The following is a 10,356-nucleotide window of genomic DNA, read 5'->3' as shown; positions in this document are numbered from 1 at the left end:
TTCCGGAAAAATTCGGAATCAATGGTCCAAAGACCCGACGTCTACATCTCTATTCGATGCAAAACCCAAGGAGTTGCAGCCGGAGGACATAATCCGAATCATGAAAGGCAAATATCATGAATAGCCTTGACAGAATCGGATTAGAAGATCTACAAGAGTTAGCAGAATCTTTTGCTAACCTCAATATGGTTGATCTAAAGATGAACCAAGGAGATGAAGGCCCCAAAATTGAGCCTCAAGGAGAAGAATCGTCAGGAAAAGGGTCAGCCCAAGACGATACAAGCCAGTTCCAGCGAACCCGACGACGGAGGCCTCAGATGCAGAATACTCCGGTTGGAAAGGTCACACTGGAACCAGTCTATCCATATGGATTGATCCTCAATCTTGACGAAGCCAGCTTCAAAGAATGGGAGGGTCTCATTGACGAATGGGCTTCATCATTGAAAGTCGTAATCGCTACAATCGATTACGATAAGAAAGAATTTGCCAGAGTCTTCGAAGCCAGTTTGGCAGGAATGGCAAAACAATACTGGGACAAACTTGAGATTCCAGTAAGAGAAGAAATGTTTAGTAGTACCTCCATGTATGACATCATCAAGGAGATTACTAAGCAGATTAAAATCCATTTCTTGGGAATGGGTTTTTTCGAAGGATCCGCGGAGGAGAAGCGCAAGAAATATCAACAGGCACTTCACAATCTGAGATTGATGGTGCTGGAGCCAAAAGCTCTTGATGAATTTCTGCGCCTTTATACCCTATATGTCCATATGGGGGAAGTGGAAGACCAGACGGCCATGGACCTCTTTTTTCCAAAATTTCCAAGTCCATGGAGAGAAATGCTCATCAAAGAGTATGTTTCACCCGGAGGATATCCCCTCGATAGTGCTTCAAGGAGGATGTCTTATGTCCACAAGAAGCTGTCCGAATGGTGTCAGAAGGCGGCGGACCAGAGGAATCTCAAAAGATTGAGGAGACTCAACAAGAAATCCCCATTGATGTGCGACAACATTGATCTTCCAACAGAGATTGGTGCTGAGTTGCTGTATCAAAGGAGAAGCCGAAAGAAACATAGGTACCAATCCTATGAAAGAAAATCCAGAAGGAGTTCTTGGAAGCCAAGGACTATGTGGACCAGACAGAAGGCACGCTCCTACAAGTCAGGCCAACGGAGCGGACCATCAAGAAACCGATTCTCAAATCAAAAGAGAATCCCGGCGAGAAAAACTGTAATACCCGGGCTTTTGATTACGTGATTAATTGCTTGAGTTTGAGTAATTAAGGTTTAGATCCCTTGTCTGATTTACTTTGTAAAGAGATGAGGAGTTATATGAAGTTCCCTTGTTATTTTTAAGACGTTGAGATGTTCTTTTGATGATGTGTGGATGATGTGGGATTTTAAATCCGTAGTTGAGTTTGAGTATTTGAATAATTCGAGATAATTATTTGAATGAGAACGATGAACTCGGAAGTGAAATCTGAGTCCGTTAAGACGTTTTTGAAATTTTTGACTTTTTGACGATGAATAGTAAAATACGGCTATTTCGTCTTTTTGTCGACTTTCAAAATTTTACGTGCACGTCGTCGAGAAATATTCTTAGTTTTTCGATACGAGTCCAATAATGAAAGTTTTTATTTTTGGACGACGAGTGAATAGTAAACCGGGATTTCTCGATAAACGAACCGAGCTTGTTTATCAGAATTTCGAGAACGAGCTTGCGTTTTCTATATTTATATAGAATTACGAGTGTAATGAAAGTGAGTAGGAGTTAAGAGGACGAGTAACGAAGAATATGGGTAGTTAGTCGTTAAAACGAGACGAAACGAGATATTTAACGACTAAGTGGGATAATATACTATCTAACCTACCCTACCCTAACCACTCCACCAACCACCCAACCCCACTCACTCACACATATTATACGGCTGTATCAGCCAAACACTCCACTCACACTTTAATCTCACACATACAACACCTAAAACACACACTAGTTCACGCCATTTTCATTTTAGTTTGAGCTCAAGCTTTTGACCTCCGATTTGAGCACCGAGACGAGCGCCGATCATCTTTTCGATCACGTATCTAAGTAGGTAAGATCTCTACCTACGTTTTGATGGTTTTCTTTTCGATTTTCGTCGACGTCGAAAAACGTCGATTCTCGACTTTATTTTGAAACGACGTCGGATCGTCGTGAAATTTTAGTATGTTGTTCTTGGGTAGATGTTGAGCATGTTTAATGAAGGGAGTAAGAACGGAACGAACCGTAGCTATGAAACCCATGAGGGCAGCCCCGTTTTTCACATATTAGCTTGTCTTTCGATTTTTGTTTGATCGTTTTGACTTCATATTTGTGCTTAGGGGTATGCTAGAATCGATATATATTAAATTCGTATTTTTCCAAGCACGAAAATTGTATAAATTTTTAGAGTATGATTATTTAAATTCGTGAAATTTGAGACGTTGCATAATGAATATTATTGCGTATATGTGTTCTACGATATCACATGAGCATGCTAATTGATTTACAATTTATGGATGATAATTGTTGAACGAAATTAAAACTGGAATTCTGTCAAAATTTTACAGCAGTTTCAAGCTTATGTTTCGATGAGTTTTCATTGCTTGATGGCTCTGAAATTTTAGTATGTTTATCTATGATATGTGTATTTCGTTTCTGCAAAATTTCATGTCTTTTGGATGATGTTTGCTATTTTAAAGATATTTTGAAAAATCCTTGACAGAATCTGTCAACTATTGGTAGACTTCACAAAAACGTTTATATCTATTAATCCATGAAGGATTTTGCATCACCGTTTTTTTTAAACGAAACTAGACTTTAATACTTTTCTAAAAACATAAGATTTCGATTTTTATGACCTCTGAAACAGAGCAGTTTATTATTTCAAAAATGCCTTGTTCTGCTGTCATATTTGTCCAACAGTAAAAGTGTATGAGTTTCATTGTTTATTTGGCAGATCATATGAACGTTTTCTCTTGTGAAATTTTAACCAAATCTTCAAGGATACCTTTAGTTTTGGATGATTAAATTTGATGGAATTTTATTAAGGTTTGCCTTGGTTTCTAATGGCCTAAACAAAATTGGCAGAAACTGTCAATCTTTGACAGCCTGCACTAAAAGAGCAATATCTCCAAAAACCTTTAACCTTTTTGGTTAACTACCATTTTTAGAGTGAACTACACTTCATGAAGTTTTTGAGATCAATTGGTATGAGAGTTTATGATGATTGAGTTGGTTGTTATGAATTTTTAAAGATGACACAAAAACAGCAAAACTTTCTAGAAAACAACTTGATTATATTTGTTTTGATGGATGATATGATATGACTAAATGGTGTGAGTTGTGAGAGTTATGATTAACGCACATAAATGTTGGTATCTGACACTCGAACAATTGGTGTCGAGTATAAATGATAGTTTACTGATAAAGAGTTTTGATGATTTTGAATTGTTTGGTTTGCGTTTAAAAGATGTCAAGATGTTAAGTTTTGAGTCGAGAGACGAGTTCACGTAGTGAGATTCACGCGTTGAAATCTCGTGGCTGACATTATATATGAATAGGTCATGCCGAAATTTTTAGTGAAATTAGAATTTGAGCATAGTCAATTCTTGTTGACTCGTGACTCAAATACATGCCTAATGGAAAGTTTAACTTTCTAATCGGTTAATTGGACGAGATGAGAGCGAATAGATCTGCTAAGAAAGTGGACTTTTCGATGTGTTAAATATTTCTTTTAATTGAAGCGCTGCTAATTATAACATAAGGATGTTATAATTAATGAGTAATGACGAGAGATAATAATTGTTATATTGATTAACAATCAAGAGAGATGAACATTAGAGATACTAATGTTTCATAAAAGAGATTAGATTATTAATCGAGGTTTCTTTTATAACTTCTCACCAATTCTTCATAACGATGAAGGTCCTTTTGGGAAGTAACGACTTGAGGGAGAGAGTGACGTTACTCATTGATACAGAGACACAACGAGGTGGGCATTACTTTTACTATACGTATATAGAGATCCCCTGCTTGTCGTAGGCCTCTTATACGAATGAATGCATGAGATGATTTAACTGTTAATTTCAGTTTTATATATCTATCAAACGAGTTTAATGCTACCTTTGAGCAAGTTATTTCATGACAAAATCTTTGAGTTAAAGTTATTTCAAGTATTGTCTTGCCATAAAATGTTTAAATTTTAGTATGATATCTATCTGCTTTGGCTTTGCCAATGATGCAATCGAATTCGGGTCTTGAGCAGTTGATAGCTATCCTGCCAGGACTAGTGTACACCAGTGACCGTGAGTCATCTAGCGGGTTGGCCGGTCAAGTGACCGTGAGAGGTGGCCACCTCTCCGGCACACAGTTTCAGATATGATAGATTACAAAAGAACTTAGTCTGATCAGACGAACTTTAAGAATCACAAATGAACTTAGTAAGCTTGGGCCTTTTTAGCGAAAAACTCCCTTGCTGTACTGTTTATGATGGCATGACAATTTACAGTTTTGAAGCATGTATTTTTATACCTAGGCATACGTGCCCACTGAGTGCTTTTGTACTCAGCCCTGCATATGTTTTCTAAATGTGCAGGTTGAGCTGATGTGATGATGGTGCTGCAATGAGCGGAGTCTCCAGGGTTGTTAATAAATAGTTAACCTGTCTAGAATATGTCTTCATACATATGTCTAGCTACTTTCCGCTGCAAGATGTTGTTGATGTTATAGTATGTTATGTCATACTTTGAGTCTTAAGAGAATGGTTTCATACGATGTATAACTTGATTAATGATATTAATTAAGTTTTATGCTGTCTTTCATAGACTGTTTTCAATTGAGTATTAATGAATAAAAATGACGAGTTTTATTAAGATGAGTAAGTTTTACGGCTATAAATGACGCCCCTTTTCTTCCCCTTCTTCTTTAACCCCATCCCTAGTCGTGGATCACTCGGCCTAACTATCCATAGTTAGGGCGGGCTGTGACAAAAACTTTCAGGCGCACTCAAGCCAAAGCAAATGAAAGTTTTAAGGATTGCAACTGCTGGTCGTGCGGTGCAAAGGGGCATATTTCAACCAATTGCCCAGACAACGAGAGGAAAGGGATAAAAAGATTCGAATCCACACAGGATATCGAAGATGCTATCTTTTACCAGAATCTGATACCCGTGTATCAGTTTGAAGATATATCCTCTGATGAGAGTATATATGAGCAAGAAGAAGTCTTTAGTTCTGAAGATTCGGAGATGACCGATGGATCAACCGGAGACGAGTCAGACTAAAGAGGAGCACGAGGTCCACCACACCCAGAAGGAGGATCAGAATGGATTTACCAGCCATTTCCTGATTCCACAAGAAGAAGTGGTGAAGAAGCTCGTGAGAAAACTCAAGAAGGAAACCGAGGAGGTTCAAACCTATCAAGGGTTTTCCAATGGAAGATTGAATCGAGTTCTTAATAGCTTGATTCCAACCAAAAGGAAGCATCATGTCTATTTTGGCGTCACAAGCCAAGAAACGGCGCTTCCAATTGAGATCACAAGTAACCAGGTGGAAATCCAGCTGGTTCCGGCCAAAGATATTAGGCAGGATCTCAAGAAAATGAAGCCAGAAGTCGCAAGCACGATGAAATGGATTCATATTGGAGCAATTCAGTTGGTGATCAAATCTTCCCTCTTCCCAGGGACAGACCAACCAATTGATGTCGCACTCTGCGACAAAAGGGTCAAAGATGCCAGAGAATCAGTTCTTGGAGCTTTTTCGGGCAATCTCTATGCCAAGAAGATTATAACCGAGTTCTATCCACAAATCGCTTATAATCTGCAAGATTCATCCTTCAGCCGAGCCCTGACTCTCTATCAGGACTACAAAAAGAAGGAGTACATGACAGATGGAAACAGGCCATACTCACTGACTTATCAAGTCTCGTATGCCCTATCAAATTCCCATCATACAGAGTTATTTCTGGGAAAAGAATTTATTGAAATTCCAGAAATATTCAAGGAAGTAGCCAAGGCAGCCCCTCCAAACCGAGTGGAAATTCCCCGGATCAGGGAAATCGACATCGATGTTGGAGACAAACCGGTGCTTAGCCATACCCAGAGTCTCAGACTGGGAGCACCAAGGCTATCATTCCAGGGAAATAGGCTAACTTCAGGGCCTATTACAAGAAGTCTCTCTCAGTCATACGAGAGAAAGGCGATCCAGGAAACACCAGTCCCGGACTTGAGAGTCAAGCTCAAATGTCCCGAAGGGTGGAGACAAGTTTCTACAAGATTTGATACAACAAGCAGGGAGAACAAGTTTCCTTGTAGCTCGTTGTATTATCTGGCAAATCCAGGAGACAACCGATATATCGAAACTCTGGAGGTTGGAGGTTTTGAAATCCAGACCGAAGGCCAAGCCGGACCAGAAGCGGACGTCCTGATCTTAGGACGAGATTTCCTTGACAAATATAAACCATGGTCATGGAAATCAGGAGGAATGGAGATAACCATTGGACGCCAAAGGGTAATGATCCAATGACCAGCCCATTCTCGATATACATCTCTATAGGGATGTTATATGAGAAATACAAAGCAGAATATTTTGCTGCTTATGTGGATTCAGGAGCAGGAATCTGTACAGCAAAACGAGGAGTCTTTCCAGCAGAAGTGGAAGAAGATCTACCTCGAATTGCAGGAAGGGATTTCTCCAAAAAGATTTTGCTCCTATCAAAGGGAGTAAAACAGACGGAAATACTAATCGGCGGAGCAGGACAGACACCTTGGTATAAGGTCAAAACTCCACCAATTTATTTCCATGATACCGGTGCAGATATATTATTTGGAAATAATTTTCTGCAAAGCTTCAAGCGATACACACAAGACAATGAAGCAAGAAGGCTAGTGTTCACAACCAATTGTGATCACAAGATCATTGTGCAAAGGCTCAATGGAGCTTTTCATCGTTCAATGCCAATCAAATTCCGCAGCAAGCGTGGTGATGATGGCAGACTTCGGAGACCTCACATGAAGGATCAAAGAAGATTCGGAGAAGTTTTGCTCAAATGCAGAACTGAGGGATTCCCAAATCTCTCTGAGGAAGAAACTCAAATCCTCAAAGTATCCCTAATATCACACAAAGATATCAGGGAAGAAGAACAGGTGTCCATAGCCGATGTCAAAAGGAGAATCCAGAAGTGTTACCACGAGGATCCTTTGGCATGGTGGGACAAGAACCAGCTCAGAGCAACCTTGAAAGTTAAAACTGGAAATGAGTATGAGTTAGTAAGGTTCAAACCTATCCTGATGAATCCTCAAGATCAACAGGATATGATGAATATAATCAAGGAACACCTTGATTTAAAGCTGATCGAAGAAGGGAGATCACCCTACAGCAGTCCTGGATTTCTGGTGAGAAATCATGGGGAGATCAAACGAGGAAAACCAAGATTGGTCATTAATTATAAAGGGATTAATGACATTCTTGAGTTTGACGGATATTTCATCCCAAGCAGAGAACACCTCATCAACTGCATCAGAAGTGCGAGGGTATTCTCAAAGTTCGATTGCAAATCAGGCTTCTACCAGATTCGCATGGAGGAAGGGAGTAAGAAGTTCACAGCCTTCTCAACTCCACAAGGACATTATGTCTGGAATGTCATGCCAATGGGGCTAGCCAACGCGCCTCAGATATTCCAAAGGAAGATGGATAATCTCTTCAAAGATTATTCTTCGTTTATGTTTGTTTATATTGATGACATCCTTATTGCATCAAAAAACATTCATGAACATGTCAGGCATCTGGAGATCTTTGCGGATGTTTGTCAACAAGAAGGACTGGTACTGTCTGAAAAGAAGGCAGTCATTGCTACCCAGAAGATGGAGTTTCTGGGAATCGAGATCGATGAAACTGGGATAATTCTACAAGATCATATTGTGGAAAAGGTCCAGGGATTTCCGGAAGATCTCAAAGAAAAGAAGCAACTCCAAAGCTTTCTCGGAGTTGTTAACTTTGCAGGAATGTTTATCAAAAATCTTGCAGAGCACCGGAAAGTCTTCAGTCCACTACTGAAGAAAGATGTTCCGTTCATTTGGAAGGAGGAACATCGGGAGGGTATGAAGAAGTTGAAAGAAATTTGTAAAAAACTCCCGAAACTTTCAATACCACAAGACGAGAATGACTTGGTCCTCTACACCGACGCGAGTGATTTCTGGTGGGCAGCAGTGCTTACAAAGATCACCCCTTTTGGAGAAGAACCTTGCAGATACTGTAGCGGTCTTTTCTCAGACGACGAAGCTGTGCGATGGCACATCAACGAGAAGGAATTCTTTGCAGTGCGAAAGGCGTTTAAAAAATGGCCGCTTTTCTTACTTGCCAAGAAATTTGTTTTGAAAGTAGATAACACTAACGTTAAAGCTTTCTTAACAAAAAAGATTGAATCTAAGCCTGAAAAATCTAGATTGCTTAGATGGCAAGCCGAATGTCAATATTATGATTATGATATTGTCGTTTTGAAATCTGATCAGAATGTTCTTGCAGATTTCCTTACAAGGGATGGAGCTCCCTGAAGTGGAGGCCATCGAGGCAATACAGGGGCAGCTCTTTGCAAGTCTAGAGCTGCTACAACAAGAATGGCAGAAGTGTGTACTACACACTAAACAAGCTGGAAAGATACAAGCGGCTGACGAAGCCCAAGTATCCAACCAAATCGATGATTGCTTCATGAAGATGTTCAATCTTCAGGAAGTACTCAGCAAGCCGCTCTTGCGCGTTGTCCGTGAAAACCGGGCTAAAGCAATGCTTTCCGTACAGGGCGGATTACCTGTAGCAGGGGATTCAAGTACCCCTAGCACAAGTCCTGAGAGAATGGCTTCAAGGGGTCACTCCCTGAATCAACATGTCAACCCACCACCTCTGGGGTAAAAGAGGGAGAGATCAATCTTAGGCCGATGACTGGCCAACTTAAGATTGATACTAATTTTGTTGATATTTCTCCTTCTTGGCAGATTTATCAAGACAGATGGGAGAAACTCATCACGAGAAAGGGCATTAATCCAGGAAATTGCCGGGTTGATGTTGCAGGGAGATACCCTAGGATCTGGACAACTCCGGGAGCTAATCCAGACCACATCAAGGAATGGTATGAGTTTGGGGCTTTGGCCTCAGTTTATACCACTGCTCCAGCCTTCAACGAAATCAAGGGTCTACCCAAGTGGATCCAGAGAACGGTGTTTGAAGCCTGGGAGAACAACGAGTCCCTTAAACGGGGAGACGTTCTGGAACTGTACTTCTTCAGCGCAGCACCAGAACCTGTCGGAAAAGGAGTCTATGAAGCTTTCCATTTCATCAAGCTTCGGAGACCAGATACAGGAGCCTTGAACCAGATCAAAGTTCCTGATTTTCAAGTCCCAATCGCCTCAACATTCACGGAGGATCAAATCTCCACGAGACGAGCATGGGGGCTATGGGTCTGTCTTACAGAGATGGACAAAATGAAGTCCAGATTCAAGTTCTTTCAAAGTTCTGATCTGGGAACGTTCCTGGTTAACACAATGACAGGGACAACAACCGAGTTTGCCGAAAAATCTTTCGAGAAAAAGAGGCAAACAATATGGGACAACAAGATCGCGGGGAGCAAAGAAACTCGTCGCAAATTCTGCAACATGGCTCATTCGGGCCAATGGATCGAGAAAATCTGCGATCAATGTTCGTCGCAGAAGGAGCCAGAATTCGGAAAAGGTTTCTTCCCGAAACCTGACAGAAGGAGGTTCCGGTCTGATGAACACGACAAACATCAGACTCCAAAGGGGAGGACCCCTCGGGCACCAAAAAAGTAAGGTGGCCGACAAAGCAAAGTGAATCATGTGATTCACAGCAAGGATCGCACCCACAAAAGAAACGACAAAAGTGGGTGTAATGACAACAGGAGGACCACTCACCAAACGCTCCAGGACAAAAGTGAGTGGAAGGAAAAGCAGCCGGCCCCTACCAGCATTATCACAAAAAGATAAAGCAAGGGTCCAGCACATGTGACAACACCAACAAGTGTCGGCAATAATGGCCAACAAAAGAAGGTGGCTGTCAATTTCTAGCAAGCTGGCCACGAAGAAAGCATCCGAGGCCAACTACCAAGCAATAATAGAGGGTATCAGACCTCTATAAAACCACAAGTGCTGGAGAGAAGAAGGATCATCCGAAAATTCACAACATTTTCACACACCACTTCCTCTCTCTAGAAATTTTCTTTGTAATTTTAAATTCCGTTTTCAAAGTTTTTCGTTTTTAGTTTAGTTCCTTTTTATTTATGTACACAAGTATTAGCTACTATGAGTAGCTAAACAAGTTGTCTCCTCCCTTGG

At 40.7% G+C, this 10,356-nt stretch overlaps 1 long non-coding RNA gene across 1 annotated transcript; it reads left to right on the top strand.

Annotated features, from left to right (window-relative positions):
• The first annotated feature begins 1,558 nt into the window (after window positions 1–1,558).
• On the top strand, window positions 1,559–4,825 carry LOC131017911 (uncharacterized). The gene is made up of 3 exons (XR_009099921.1): window positions 1,559–2,088; window positions 3,942–4,008; window positions 4,612–4,825. It is a non-coding gene; the product is annotated as an uncharacterized LOC131017911 (long non-coding RNA).
• Window positions 4,826–10,356: the final 5,531 nt, after the last annotated feature.

The sequence above is a fragment of the Salvia miltiorrhiza genome, chromosome 3 (assembly GCF_028751815.1).
Source record: "Salvia miltiorrhiza cultivar Shanhuang (shh) chromosome 3, IMPLAD_Smil_shh, whole genome shotgun sequence".
NCBI classification, from domain to species: domain Eukaryota; kingdom Viridiplantae; phylum Streptophyta; class Magnoliopsida; order Lamiales; family Lamiaceae; genus Salvia; species Salvia miltiorrhiza.
This window is presented reverse-complemented; position numbering and strand designations above follow the sequence as displayed.